The sequence below is a fragment of the Amblyomma americanum genome, chromosome 11 (assembly GCF_052857255.1).
Source record: "Amblyomma americanum isolate KBUSLIRL-KWMA chromosome 11, ASM5285725v1, whole genome shotgun sequence".
In the NCBI taxonomy this organism is placed as follows: domain Eukaryota; kingdom Metazoa; phylum Arthropoda; class Arachnida; order Ixodida; family Ixodidae; genus Amblyomma; species Amblyomma americanum.
In genome coordinates, this window is record NC_135507.1 from 131,807,248 (window position 1) to 131,823,567 (window position 16,320).

A 16,320-nucleotide genomic window follows, 5' to 3' on the forward strand; every position below is an offset into this window, starting at 1 on the left:
AGTGCACTACAAGCGTAAAAGCTTTTTGAGGGGCGGATTTATATAGGCTTGATTTGAGTGGCGGGGTGGTCCAATTTCGTCATTTCGGCAGAGAGAGTCTACAAGCATATGTGACGTCACGGGAAGGTGTCACGCTTTTCTTACTAAGAGTGGCTGTCTAGATTTTTTCCTAAATGTAGCCGGCTTTTTATGAGAAAACGGAAGTTCTCGCCATAATACAGCGTAAACCTCGAAGTTCAAGATAGAAAACCTCAAGCGTTCCTCTCAGAATTGTTCGCTATCTTCAGCTTGTCATTCTTTCACTGCCGTGCCATCACCAGCGAGATAACGTCATAGTGTGCCAAGTGCAAAGTTTTATCGCAATTCTGAATGACGCTTCTACGGATATGAGGAACCTCAGTATGCTAATCAACTTTTGGCTCGGGCAAAAAAATTTATTGTCCAAAATTTCAGGAGGGTGCAGCCGCCCCTTCTTGCCCCCTCTATTCGGACGCCCATGTGCGGGTACACAGAACACGAGTTGGAGGCACCGGACAACTTGGTCCATCATTTCACGCATGAGGTTCCTTATAGAATCTGTAACGTGCGTTCGCTTGCGGCCGGACTGGCTGCATAGGCTTGCTTTTGCCAATGCTCCTACATCGGCAGAAGCAAGAGTTGCGCTGAAAGTGTACTGAGATCAAAATCAGCAGGGTGTGCTCCTAAATGCTCATGTAAGTCATTTGCCGAGTAGTTTCGACCCTCCAGAGGCGTAAGTCAGAATGTGCTCGAGACAAATCAGCTGCTCCAAATCAGCCTCCTTTCAAATCGCCATCGGATCTCGCTGATAATCAGATGAATAGCGGCAACAAATTACTTCTCTGCTATGGCTTGCCGTCAAGCGCTGCGGGCTCCACATGCTTGTCTGTGAAGTCTCTTTCGTGACTCCGAAACTCTGGCCACCCGAGGTTCCTTTAACCCTACCTTCGGTGCTCTTCAGCTGCCACAAAGGACGTCAGAAGTGGCGTCAGACCGTAGCCTGGACAAGCTGTCACACAGAGTCTATGCTGTTTGTTTTGCTCCCGCAGTACGATAAACTAGGCGTTGAGGCATCCTCTTTAACTCCTCGCATGGGCAAAAAGGGCTATAAAAAGGTTGATGCCTAATGATGTTTTGAACTTCTTCGGAACTTTATTGTACTCTTTAAATGCTGTTTTCCTGGTGCTGTTGAGAGAGTTTTGACCTTGTACCAATCTTTGCAAAGTCGTCTGCACCTTTCATAGTTTTCGATGAACCTTTTCGTAAATTTTGCTCTTACCGTCAACCTCGTTGGAAGCAGCGGTGACATTGTGTTCGGGCTGGAACAATCCCGCTCAATTACTTTGACAAGCGGCAACGTGCGAATAAATAGCCTCCCTGTTATTTGATTTCAGGATTGCACTGTAAAGATCGTTTAGAGTGTTCGGAGCACCGCCTATGACATCGCAGCTCCTGGCGACCTCCTGGAGTGCAAAGCCTAGTCGTTGGTTACTGCATTCCAAAATTACTGACCGGGGTTCAGAAATCCGCAATCCTTTTTTGGACATCAGTACATCTGCCTAGCATATTCGCGGCTCCGTGGAAACAGTGGCCCCTTTGGTTGCGGAATCATGAACTTCTTAGACACAAGCAACTTCTTTCACCATTCTAAACATAAATTTAGGACAGGATTTTCATATGAAACATAGTTGACATTTTTTGTACATGACCTGCATGCAAATTTTTACTGTAACATCCAGACTGACGCTGTATTTTTAGATTACGCTAAAGCATTCGATAAAGTATCCCACCAACGCTTGCTGCTAAAACTTTCCCTCCTAAATTGACACCCTCATGCCTTCAGATGGTTAGAACAGTTTATTACTATTCGTACTCACAAGCAGCCAGTCGTCTAGCCTCCTACCCATAACCTCAGGTGTCCCACAATGATCCGTCCTGGGTCCTCTTCTTAATATGCATTAACAATTTACCCTTGCATATGTCTTCCTCAATCCGCTTGTTTGCTGACTGTATCGGAATGACGCACGTGCCATGCCTGGTGCGGCCGTTTATCGTGCTCGTCTAGATTAGATACGCGTCTTGTTTGCCGCACCCCTGTTGCTATAAATGCACTGTACGTACAGCAATAAACGGCTTTTGCTCGCTGGCCACCTCGACTGATATATGGTGTCAGAAGTGCGGCCAGCTCACGTCAGGGGCCTGCCGTCTGAGGATGAGACTGCAGCAACCGAGACACGATGGAGCAACTGCTGAAGCTTCCTGAACCATTATTGTTGTCTGGGAATATCGCCAAGAACTGGGAATAGTTCCAGCAGAAAGTCGAGCTTCTTCTGCAAGCGACGAAATCTCCAAAAGAGCCATGAACAACGGCCGCCAAAACATCACTGCTGCTCAGCACTGCAGGAGACGACGCATTGGAGGTATTTAACAACTTTCTTTTTCTCGAGGGGGAGAGCAAGCAAGATTATGCTACTGTTTTTAAGAAGTTCAAGGAGTACTGCCAAGAACAAAGTCTATGAGAGGTAACATATTACCGTCAAGAGTGCAAGGCGAAGGGAAGTCTTTCGAGCATTTCTTGCGGGTCCTCAGAAAACAAGCGAGAAGCTGCAATTTTTCGTGTCTAGCCGACTCATTAATCCGCGACCAAATAGTGTTTGGCACCAGCAGCCCACGAGTACGTAAAAAGCTTCCCAAAGAAGAAGACGACACTTGCGAAGGCTGAGCAGATTTGCAAAGCGGAGGAGCTACAAAACGATGCCAGTGCGCAGCCCGATACGCAAGTGGCGCTAGTCACGAAGCGGTCTGGGCAGATCCGCAAAGCGGAGCAGCGGCGCAAAAAGAACCCTTGGCACAGCCCGATAAGCAAGTGACGCCAGACAAGCAGCAATCCCGGGAATGCGCCAGATACAACCATTTACACGCGACACCCGGCAGATGTCCAGCGTTCGGCAAAACGTGTTTCATATGCCGAGGTGTTAACCATTTCGCAGCCTGCTGCAAAAATTGCAAATCACAGAAGTTGGCGAACAGCAACACATCTTTGACATTCTCGATGTAACAGTCTCTAGCATCGACGCGAGAGCGGATTGGATAGTGGATGCGAAAGTGGCTGACCAGATAGTTAACTTCAAAGTGGACAAGGAATCTCAGGCCAATTTGCTACCCTACTCTATCTTCCTACGATGCAATACGGCAGCAGTTTTGAAACCGAGCTCCTCGGTGCTTCGATCATAGAGCGGTGTTGTCATTCGGCATTTTGGCATGGCAAGGCTACCAGTGAGCGTGAACGGCCAGTCTAAGAACATTAACTTCTATGTCGTCAAAAAGGGCAACCAAGCTATACTTGGATTACTAGCATCCGAGTCCCTCGGTCTGGTGTCACACGCAGTGGACGCTGTTAAAGAATGAAGCACCGCAGCCGGCAGCAGTGAGGACGTTCTGACCGAATTCCGCCAGCTTTTCAGGGAACCGGCTGCGTGAGTCGCCAGTACAAAATGGTTCTACGCACGGATGCGACGCCAGTTCTCCAGCCAGCTCGGCGGGTGCTCTTGGCGCTGAGGGAACCTTCGAGGGAGGAGCTATAGCGCATGGAGCGAAGTGGCATCATTGAGAGGGTCCAGGAATGGACAGACTGGGTGAGCCCTTTGGGTATCGTGCGGAAAACAGACGGGAAAATACGCTTTTGCATGAACCATAGAAGTGTCAACGAGTACATACGGCGAGAGCATTATCAGACGCGAGGACATAGAAGCTGAGCTGGCCGGAGCTAAGCACTCCACGCTCCTCGACGCAAGAGCTGGTTTTCAGCAGGTACCTTTGGATGACGCCACAGCACGTTCGGTACTCCGTTCAGGCATTAACGGCGTTTGAGGCTCCCGTTCGGAATCGCATCCGCCCCGGAAGTATTCCGGAAAATCCTGAGCGAAATATTTGACCGCTGCCAAGGCGTGAGAGTGTACATTGATGAGACTCTAATTTGGGGCTCGTCTAAGGAAGAGCACGATGCGCTCCTGCGGAAAGTGCTGCAAGTCGCAGAAAAAGTAGGCTTAACTTTCAATGCCAAAAAGTGCAAGTTTGGAGTCACTGGAATTAAATTCCTGGGTGACATCATTAGCCAGGATGGAATCAAGGCTAACCAGCGTTTACGCAGTCGTTGAGGGAGACTCCATGCCCAACGGATAAAGCCGCGGTCCAACGAATGCTAGGAGTCGCCAATTATTTCAGCAAGTACTTGCCCAATCTTTGAGAACGTACAACGCTTCGTTGCAGCCTCATCAAAAAAGACTCGGTCTTCAAGTGGACCGAAAATCACGCCAGTGAGTGGAAGATGATTTGCGAAATGCTTAGCAGTGCGCCTCTTCTAGCTATTTTTAACCCAGCCAGAGAAACTAAAATTGTGGCAGATGCATCAAAGAATGGTTTGGGGGCTGCACTCTTACAGCGCCACGGTGAAAACTGGCGGCCAGTCGATTACGCCTCGCGTGATGACCAGCTCCGAACAGTGGTACTCGTAGATTGAAAAGGAAACGATGGGAATAACGTTCGGCTGTGCAAAATTCCATCATTTCGTATACGGTCGTAAGATGTCATCGAGACTGACCACCGTCCACTAATTGTTGTTGCAGCAAAAGGAATCAGTGATGTGCCACCCAGGCTTGAACGTTTTTTTTTTAGGCTACTGGCTTATGATCTTGAACTTCAGTATGTACCAGGAAAGTATATTTTTTCTCGCAGACATGCTATCAAGGGCTCCAAGCGCAGAGACTAAGCACTACACGAACGGCACGGAAGATGAAGTCCACGCGGTTGCAGTCATGTCAACCTTGGTAAGCGCGAAAACACTGGCCCGTCTGGCCAATGGGACAGCGAATGATCCGGACATGCACTCGCTGATGCGCTACATTAATGGACAAGGTGACATTGTGGGCATAATGAAGGAATTCGCGTCTGAGCTGTCATTGACTAAAGGAATTGCACTTAAAGGCAGCAAAGTTGTAGTCCCGAAGTCAATGAGAAAGGAAGTTCTTTACCGCATTCATGAGGGACGCATGGGCTTGAACATGTGCCAAGCAAGAGCCAGGCCCAAACAGCACAAGTGATTGGCGCAACATTGGAACTGCATTGGCAAACCTGGCCCTACCAAGGACCAGGATGGGACCATCGTGTTGCAATATTGGGCCGATGACCTGTGCTTCTTGGGGGCCTATAGTTCTAGCCGGTGCTGAACTCTGATATTAAAAAACTGTTGCAGAGCTGTGCAGTTTGCCGCAGATATTCGTACAAACAACAAAGCGAGCGAATTATGATCAAACCTACACCGGACCATGCATGGTACCGCGTAGGCGTCGGCATTTTTTAACACGGAGGGAGCTCGTACCTATCGGTTTTTGATGCACATTCAATCTTCCCGGAAGTGGAGAAGCTGACCCGTACAACATCTAGTGCCGTAATTGAGAAAAGTTGAGCGCCATCTTTTCAAGATACAGCATTCCGATGGAAGTCCACACTTCGTGCTCTCGTGCATCCAGTGCTCTCCTAGATTAGATACGCGTCTTGTTTGCCAGACCCCCTTCTGCTTTAAAAGCACTGTACGTTCAGCAATAAACGGCTTTTGTTCGCTGGCCACCTGGAGTGATACACTGGCGACTGCGTCATTTATCGTACAGTAACTAACATCACAGATCAAAACGCTCTTCAGACTGACCTTAACAGTGTACAAGAATTATGCAATCAGTGGTTAATGACTCTTAATCCTAACAAATGTAAATTCATGTCATTCACCCGAAGTCTTAGACCTTTTCGTTCTACTTACAAAATAAACGACCTACCAATAGAATATATGTGCTCAAATTAAGTACCTAGGCATCAAACTATCAACTAACCTATCTTGGAACGCGCACATTGTAAACATCATTTCATCGACCAACCAAAAACTATCTTTCCGCAAACGCCACGTACGCCATGCACCATAAGACTTGAAACTACCAGCATTTATGTCACTGATAAGATTCTAAACTTCAATATGCATCCGCCATCTGAGATCTCCATCCAAACTATCTGAAGGCTAACCTCGAACGAGTTCAAAATCCCGCTGTTTGATTCATTCATTCCGCATATTCATACGACATCAGTGTATCGTCTTTGAAAGCTTAAATTAACTTGTGACTTCTTTCCCACCGCCGGCGCATTGCTAGCCTCTGCATTTTTCACAAATTCTTCAACACTTCATTGCACGAAACACCCTACATCGTATGCCGCACGCACATATCTCAGCGCACTGGTCATCCGCTTCATGTTGTTGATCCACACTCCTGTAGTACTGCATTCTCGGCCTCTTTTTTGCCCGAGCAGCATCTAACTGGAACGGCCTTCCCCACCAAATCGCAGCCATTGCCTGTCCATCAAGATTATATCAAGAGTTAACGCAGCTGATGTTAGATTAGAACCTCATGTTCTAACATGTTAGAACCTCAGGACTACCTCCGTAGTCCTACCCCTTATGCAATGCCGCTGAATAGGGGTATTTAATGTCTGGGGCATTGTACATGCCAAGAAATTCCTCAAGAACTTCCAGTGTAATCGCGTCTTCCCAGCGCACACAAAATGTGACTTGCACATTTCGAGTAACATCTTTAATGACAGCCTACGATTATTGAATGGTATGGGCTGCATTTGACATCTTTGATGGGCCGCTCAATGCTGCGAGCCATAATTTCACCTCGTTCTGAATGTCGCTGCTCAGCTATGTGCCTCGTTGCTCCATCCATCTCCGCAAGTCAGGTAAGATTTGTGATCATTCATCTAGCAGATCCAATTAATCTAGTAGCAAAGGCACTGCGGGGTCCTGCTGGAGTCGTGCTTATCCGAGTACTCGACCTTGCGACCCCTGAAAAGGAAAGCGGCGCCCGACACGATGACCAATCGAGACTCTGACTCTAGCCGATTCCTTTCTCCCACGCGCCTTCACTGCGGCGTACCTGCCACCATATGTGTAGCTGGCGCTGTAGTAACGACCCTGCGACCACGAACCACCGCCCGGGAGGCGCCGCTCTACGCCTGGCGCCACGCACGGGGACGAGCCGGCGCGGTTGCCGCCGTTGCAGGTGTTCACCTGCGTGCGGCTCTTGAGCCAAGGCACGCCCATGACCGGCTTCCTGCAGAGCCATGTGCCCTTGACTAACTAAAAACCAGCTGCGTTTGGTTATTGGCGTGCCTACTTCTCGGCGAGGAGGTAACCTGCGGAAAGGATTATTTCGGTAGATTTATCCCTGTGGCTCGGCCGAGGAAGAAGATGGGGAGAGGAGCGCCGTCAATGTATTCTCGAATTCAGAAAAGCCAGCCAGTGAGCGTCGTTGGCTCCACCTAAAGGCGGCGGCCAAGACGAAGTCGCTGTCATTGGACGAAAAAAGTGGAAAGACGACCAGAGCGGCTATTTAAAGAGCTCGGCATGTTCATCGAGCAGCAATTTCCTGAGACATATTCTCAGCTTCTATTTTGTTTGTATTTGTTCATAAACAATGTTGTAAATGCGTGAATGTAGTTTTCTCTTGCTGCTCCTACTCCCTGTCTCCGGCCCACGTTCCTTCCTCTATCGGCACAGCGGCGGCGTCCCTGTATCCGATGCATGTTGAAATAATAATAATAATAATTGGTTTTGGGGGAAAGGAAATGGCGCATTATCAGTCTCATATATCGTTGGACACCTGAACCGCGCCGTAAGGTAAGGGATGAAGGAGGGAGTGAAAGAAGAACGGAAGAAGAGGTGCCATAGTAGAGGGCTCTGGAATAATTTCGACCACCTGGGGATCTTTAACGTGCACTGACATCGCACAACTCACGGTCGCCTCAGCGTTTTTCCTCCATAAAAACGCCGCCGCCGCGGTCGCGTTCGAACCCGGGAACTCCGGATCAGTAGTCGAGCGCCCTAACCACTGAGCCAACGCGGCGGGGCGCATGTTGAAACACGCCACTGACTTTTCCGAGCCGTGACAGAGGGTGGCACCGGTCGGATGGAAGACGAGCAGTAACAAACGCTTCTGCAAACTTACGCGAGCTTCCTTCCATTGGCTGCAGCTTTCGTGACGCTCCTCCGAACTTTCCCGAGCTTATCCGAGTAACTGTCACGTAGTAGTGACGGCAGTCGAAGGAGCGATGAAGACGGACAAAATGTCTTCTAACAGAAAAGTGTTTATTGGGGCTGACTTGCGCCCACAGTTGACTGAATCACTCGGCGGCGGCGAAGCGACAAGCGTGCTCGGCGGTCGTCGAACAGAGTGCCCGCCGCTACCGGCCGTGCTCAATTTAAAGCTGATAGCGAACTTTCGAGATAGAGCGTGGTAAGTTACTAGAACATTCCGGAGCAACGTTGAATCAATCAGCTCTGCCTGGCTGCGATCAATCGAGGTAAATCTAGACGCGTCTTGCGTAGCAAACAAAGCGATAAAGGTTGTGGCGGCAGATTTGAAGAACGAACAAACACTGCAAATATTCGCTGCATTACTCCCCTCTTAAAGAAGCATCGACCCGATGCATTAAAACAAATAATGCGACTAGCAACAGACAAAACGCATCTTGAGAAATTGTTAATGCAGCGTCCTTTAGCGCGCATACTACGTCTTCAGACAGTCTACATGGACTTCTGGTCGTGCGCGTCGTCGCTGGGATGCAGTCATTGCGTCAAGGATGATTTCATAATCCAGTTCATCTAGCCGACGAAGAACTTTGTACGGGCCGTAATAGCGGCGCAAAAGCTTTTCACTCCATCCACGGCGGCGAATGGGCGTCCAAACCCAGACTTGGTCTCCTGGCTTGTATTCCGCGTCGCGTCTTCGTAGGTTGTAGCGTCTGGCCTCGCTCCGCTGTGGATCTTTGATCCGTAATTGGGCAAGCCTTCGAGCTTCTTCTGCGCGTTGAACATAGGCGGCAACGTCGGCGTTCTCTTCTTCACTAACGTTGGGCGGCATGGCGTCTAGCGTGGTCGTGGCCTCCCTGCCGTGGACGAGCCTAAAAGGCGTCATCTTGGTGGTCTCCTGCACTGCGGTATTGTAGGCGAAGACGACGTAAGGCAGGATGACATTTCAGGTTTTGTGTTCGGCATCGACATATATGGCGAGCATATCGGCGATGGTTTTGTTCAGGCGTTCGGTCAGTCCGTTGGTCTGCGGATGGTATGCAGTTGTCCTCCGGTGGCTGGTTTGGCTGTAACGCAGGATGGCTTACGTTAGTTCCGCCGTGAATGCTGTTCCTCTCTCCGTGATGAGCACATCGGGGCCGCCGTGTCGAAGAATGCACTCCACAAAAATTTTGGCGACCTCTGCTGCTGTTCCGTTCGGTAGGGCTTTCGCCTCGGTGTAGCGGGTCAGGTAGTCGGTTGCGATGACGATCCACTTATTTCCAGACGTTGACTTTGGGAAAGGGCCAAGCAAGTCCTTGCCGATCTGCTGAAAGGACATTGAGGGAGGTTTATTGAGGTGCTGAAATCCTGCTGGTCGTGTGGGAGGAGTCTTTCGTCGCTGACAATCTCGGCAGGTTTTCACATAATGTGAGACATTGGCAGACAGTCGGGGCCAGTAATACTTGTCTTGAATGCGGCGGAGGATGCGAGTAAACCCGGGATGTCCAGCTGTCGGCTTGTCGTGTGAAGTGTGTAGAACTTCTTCGCGGAGACAAGCAGGTACAACGAGGTAGGTTGTTCTGCTCGCTGCAAAGTTCTTGTTCACAAGGACCTCATTCTGCACACAGAAGGAAGACAGTCCTAGCTTGAATGAAGCGGGGGGTGAAGAAACCTTGCCTTCCAGGTACTCGAAGCGGCGTTTTAGGGCTGGGTCCAAGCGTTGCTGCTGAGCAAAAGAGCTGGGGCTGATGGGTCCCAGGAAGGCGTCCTCATCGTCGTCCGGCGGCGGTGTAGCTACAGGGGCTCGTGAGAAGCAATCGGCGTCAGAGTGCTTGCGTCGTGACTTGTAAACGACGGTGACGTCAAACTCTCGGAGACGCAGACTCCTTCGAGCGAGTCGGCCAGAGGGGTCCTTCAAATTGGTAAGCCAGCACAGCGCGTGGTGACCGCTGACCACCTTGAACGGTCGTCCGTAGAAGTAAGGGCGGAATTTTGATGTAGCCCAGATTATGGCAAGGCACTGCCCTTCAGTTGTCGAATAGTTAGCCTCGGCCTTTTAAAGAGAACGGCTAGCGTATGCAATGACTGTCTCCAGCCCGTCGCTCTTTTGAACGAGGACGGCGCCTAGGCCCACGCTGCCTGCGTCGGTATGAACATTATCGGCGTTTTCATGAGAATGCGCGAGGATCGGTGGGGACGGTAAACGACCCTGAAGTTAACTGAAGGCTTCTGCGTGCGGCGCTTCCCATTTAAACTGCCCGTCTGCCCTCGTCAGTTGGATCTGGGGCTCAGCGATGCGCGAAAAGTTTTTCTCAAATCGTCGGTAATATGCGCACAGTCCGAGAAATTCTGCTCACTGCTTTCTTATCGGCCGGCGATGGAGACTGTTCAATAGCAGCTGTTTTCTGCGGGTCCGGGCGTACTCCCTCCTTGATAACGATGTGGCCTAGAAACAGCAGCTCTTGGTAGGCAAAGTGACACTTCTCTGCTTTCAAGGTTAGGCCAGGCGACTTGATGGCGTCCAGTACTGTTCGAAGTCTTTTGAGGTGCTTTTTAAAGTTCGAGCGAAGACAACAGCGTCATCTAAATATACGAGACAAATTTCCCACTTCAAGTCTGCTAGCAGTGTATCCATTACTCGCTGAAACATCGCTGGTGCGGAACAGAGACCAAATGGCGTCACCTTGACCTCAAACAGCCCATACGGATTGATGAATGCAGTCCTCTCGCGATCTCTTTCGTCGACCTCAATTTGCCAGTAGGTGCTTTTGAGGTCCATCGATGAGAAATGCTTGGCGTTGCAGAGGGAGTCCAGTGTGTCATCGATGCGGGGGAGGGGGTAGATATCCTTCTTATGTTGTTCAAGCGGCGGTAATCAACGCAGAATCAAAGTGCGTCGTCTTTCTTTCTCACTAGAACAACCGGTGCCGCCCATGGGCTGTTTGAAGGCTGAATGACGTCGTCCCGAAGCATTTATTCGACTTGGTCCCGGATGGCTTGTCGTTGTCGCGGTAGGTGCTTTGACGGAGAGGTCGGACGTGTTGGTCTGTCATAATGCGATGCTTGGCAATTGGCGTTTGTCCGCCCTTCGGAGAGGTCGAAAAACTCACTGTAGCTTCGAAGCAGATTGCGCATCTGGTCTTGTCTGTTCCGGGACAGGGCTGGGTTGATGCCGAAAGTGGGCGAGTTCTCTTGGTCAGGCGAATCTTCTCCGGAGGGGTCGGAGAGGGCGAAGGAGTTTTGTACGTCGGATATTTCTTCGGAGAAAGCAATCGTCTGTTAATGTGCCGGTATTCTTCGCTGAAGTTGGTCAGCAGTTCATCGGCCTGGCCATTTCGGATATGTGCGATGCCTCTTGCGATGCTGATTCCTCGGTCCAGAAGCAACTGCTTGTTCTCCTTGATGATGGGTAGAGCGTTAATGACTTTCGTGGCGCCTACGGTCACGATAACGCTTGAACGGGATGGGACGCTCACTTCTTCCTCCAGGGCAGGGCAGTGTGATTTTTCCGAGTTTACATCGAAGCGATGGCTTCGTCCGTCTAAAGCGTGATCAATTCGATCGTAGGTCGAAGGTCGCCTTATGCTCATTAAGGAAATATATACCCAAGATCACTTCGCGGGAGCATTGCGGTAGCACAACAAAGGTCGCAGGATAGGTATGTCCTTTGACAGTCACTCGCACTGTGCATCGTCCTGATAGCGTAATGAGGTGGCCCCCTGTGGTGCGAATTTGCGGGCCGTCACAAGCCGTTGTGACTTTTCTCAGCTGCGCAGCGAATGTTCCATTCATCACCGAGTACTCGGCTCCTGTGTCGACTAGAGCGGCAACTTTCCGGCCGTCGATAGTGTCTTCTAAGCCGGAGGTCCTGGCTTTTGCATTGCATGCCGCTTTCGGCGTCGGGTCTCGGCTTCGTCGCGTATGCGAATCGCGGGTGGGGCGTGTAGTTGAAGCTTTTCTGGGTGGCGGCGTCGTTTTGAAGACATTTTGCGCCGTGGTCGGGGTTGTCATTTTGTGCGGCGTCGGTGCAGCGAGTGTAGGTTCTTCATGCGGCGTCGCGGGTGCAGCGTCTTCATTGGGCGTGGTTGGTGGAGGATCTTCGGAGTTTCGCTCGTGAACAGCCTCACCTCCAGAGGTTGCCGTCTTTAGTTTCCCCTACGGGGGCCGGAAGACCTTCCTCGTACCGCGGCTGCGTAGCTGCGGCGTGCAGACACAAAGCGCGAGGTTGACGGCGATGGAGAGCGCGAAAAGCGTTTCGGCGTGTACTCCTCTCGTCGCAGGTACTCGTCGGTTTCATGCGGACGTTGTCCGAAGCGTGGTCGTGGCGCGTTGACGGCAAATCCTCGAAGACCGATACGTCGGTACGAGCAGTGACGAAGAATATAGCCGGCCTCACCACAATGGAAGCACAAGGGCCGGTTGTCGCAAGTCGTCTAGGCATCGCATTTCCTGGGGCTTAAGCGTTGATCGTAGGCTGGGCGGGCGGGGGCAGGGAGGTGGCGTTCGGGAACAAGTTGTTCATGTCGTACAGGATGCAGGGATTGTCGTTTCGGCTGAGGAGTCCTTACTGCAGCGGCGTAGATCATGGTCTGGGATTACGTGGCCGTCGGGGTGCCAAGTGCCTGTTGCACTTCTTCCCGTACCACATCCATGAGAGTCGCTGCTTGTGGCTTTGGGAAGGATGGCAGTAATCGGCGTAGCTCCTCTCGGATGATTTCGCGGATAACTTCCCGCAAGTTGTCGCTGGTGGTGGCCGGCGTGTCCGAACGGATTGCACAGGCAGAGGAAGGATACTGCCGAGCTCCGACATCGAGGGTCTTCTCAATCATGCAGGCTTCTTGCATAAATTTCTCTACTGTTTTTGGCGGCTGGCGGACGAGGCTGCTAAGGAGTGGTTCTGTTACGCCGCGCATTAAAAACTGAACTTTTTTTTCCGCGGTCATCTCGGGGTCGGCGCGGCAAAATAGCCGCTTCATATCTTCGACGTAACCACGGACGGGCTCATTCGGAAGCTGGATCCTGGTCTCGAGGAGTAGTTCGGCTGTTTCTTTCGTCACGACACAGGTGAATACCTTCAATAGTTCTCTCTTGATTAGCTCCCATGTCGTAAGGGACGACTTTTGGTTTTCGCACCACGTGCGTGCGGAGCCATCCAACCAGAAAAATATGTGTCCTATTTTTGCCGCATCATCCCACTTGTTGAATGATGCCACGCGCTCAAATTAATCCAACCATTCTTCGGGGCCTTCGTCGAGGGATCCATAGAAAGTTGGCGGCACCCGCGGCTGCTGAAGTATGATCTGTGTCGACATCTTCGGCGAGGTTGTGGTGCTCGTAGCAGCGTCTTTTCACTGTCTGGTGCGGTCCGGTAGGGTCCCGAGCTCAGGCTCCTCTCCCTGGAGACGCCGGCTGGCTCGCTGAGCTGCTGGCTCGCCCTCGGGTGCGAAGCGCTGAGGGCTGGCGTCACGACTTGAAAGCGGCGTTCGGAACAGTTAAGGCCACCCAGCATCTCCACCAGATGTCACGTAGTGGTGGCGGCAGTCGAATGAGCGATGAAGACGGACAAAATGTCTTCTAAATAGAAAACTTTATTGGGCTGACTTGCGCCCACAATGGACTGAATCACTCGGCGGCGGCGAAGCGACAAGCGTGCTCGGCGGTCGTGGAACAGAATGCCCGCCGCTGTCGGCCGTGCTCAATTTAAAGCTGATAGCAAACTTTCGAGATAAACCGTGGAAGTTACAGCAGTTGAATCCCGGCACAACGAAACCCGCTTCAGCGAAATTTTCGCCACAACGAAGTATTTTTCATTTTCCGCAAAATCCCCTTAGGTGTTAATATATTAAAATTCCCTCGAAAACGAATTACTTTGTGAGCACGCATGCGCCTCTATGAATTTTTCGCGAGCCTTCACCGGTCAGTGGTCCGCCTTCCTTCAAAAGTTGGGTGCTGTACCAGATTATTCCTTGTTCAAGCAGTGGCTTGGAGCAGCTAAATAATCTACGGAATTTATGTTTATTACATTTTCATGTTTCTTTATTAAAAAATTTCGTTAGGAGTCGTTTATTCGTCATAGGGAAGCTGCGAGGGGACGTGTTGGCGCCGTGCGAAGGCCGCCGGCCGTACGAGGGCCAAAGACAAATCCAAATCCATTCGCCAGCCTCCCCTCCCCGCCTTCTCCGCAGCCCTTGCCGCCATTTTCTCGCGTGTCGGTGTGTTTTGATCGTCGATCTCTCGCTGCAGTCTGATCTCGTCGATCGCCTCTGCCATGTCGCCGCCAACGAAGAAGCGAAAGTTTATTTCGCTAGAAGAAAAGGACAGAATTCTCGCCGAAGCAGAAAGCGGCAAGTAGAAGGCAATTATTGCAGCAGATTTTGGCATCGCGCCGAGTTCGCTCTCGACGATTTTTAAGAATAAGTAGAGCATTAGGAAGGCACTTTCATCGAGCACTTCACCGCAGCACAAGTGACGCACGCAACCAACGTATAAACAGCTCGACAAGGCTGCCTATGCTTGGTTCGTCAATACGCGAGCAACAAACATGCCCCTGAGCGCTGAAATTATACAGCAGAAGGCACTAAATTATGTTTGTTTGCTAGAGTTGAGAGACTTTAAGGCAAGAATAGGGTGGCTGAATCGCTTTAAAGAAAGGCATAACATCGTCGGCAAGGTTTTGTACGGTGAATCGGCATCTGCGGACGTTGACGGTGCATCAGCATGGGCGGCGGACAACATGACTGACATAATGAGCAGTTACGTTCCGTCTGATATTTATAACGCAGACGAGACGGACCTCTTCTATGAGATGCTGCCGGCGAAGACGCTTGATTTTAAAGGGCAGCGTTGGCACGGAGGCAAACATAGCAAGAAACGAGTGACTGTGCTGCTGTGCACAAATGTGGATGGGTCTGACAAACGCCCTCGTTTGTTAATGGCAAAAGTGAAAAACCGCGCTGCTTCAAGGGGGACAGGAGCCTACCTGTCAAGTATGTGGCAAACAGCTGGTGGTGGATGACCCGTGCCATTTTTGTTGACTGGGATGTGGCACTTCACCGCGACATGAGCAGGTAAAATCGAAAGGTTTGTTTGCTCTTGGACAATTGTTCAGCGCACCGCATTGACGACGTCAAGTTCTCAAGTGTGGAGCTGAAGTTCTTCCCGCCGAACTGTACCTCAGTCATTCAACCCCTGGACCAAGGCATCACCCGGAGCATGAAGTCTTCCTAACGGGAGAGGTTGATCCAGTGGCTCCTCCTGAACACCGACACTGGTAGGGATGCGAAGGTCGATCTTTTTATGGCTTTATAAATGATGGCTGTGGCATAGAGAGCAACACGGTGCAGCGTGATCCGCAACTGCTTCAAGCACGCCGGGTTTGTCGACAGCAAGGCGACCAGCACGACTGCAGCCGCGGAAAGTGTACCATCGTCATCGACACCGGGGATTGACGTTACTTGGAAATCACTCCAGGAAGCTGGAAACGTCCCTGCTGACATAGCGCTGGACGATTTCCTCGACGCTCACGCGGACGTGATTGTACGCGAAGAACGAAGCGATGAAGACATCATCAAAAGTGTCCGCTAGCTGGAACAGCCGTTCGATCATGAAGACGACTCCGTTCAAGATTTACCTGCCCCGGCAGCCTCATCGCAGGTACTCGATGCCTTCGACATTATTAGAAAATTCCTTAACAAACACGATGACGACGTTGCGATGCCGCTGTTAACAGAGTCCGTGAGTCGCATGACGCCGCTGCTGGCAGTGAAATGCAAGCAGGCTAAGCTCACAGATTTCTGGCAATAAAACTATGTTTTTCTGGATTTATTGCCATGCCTTTTTGGTTAATTTCTCGACAACGAAATTTCTCGCGCGTCCCGTCGATTTCGCTGTTGCGGGATTCAACTGTACAACATTCCGGAACAACGGAGAATCAGCTCTGCCTGGCTGCGATCAATCGAGATAAATCTAATCGCGTCTTGCGTCGCAAACAAAGCGATAAAGTGATGTGGCGGCAGATTTGAAGGACGAACAAACACTGCAAATATTCGCGGCAGTATCTTGTCTTGTAGCTCGGAGCACAAGACACATGATCTTTGCTCGCCATTGGTAGGTCTGGAATAGCGCTTTCCCACTAAAAACAAGCAGTTAACACAGGTGGCGTGTGCCACTCCTGTCTGTTGCCATTGTTT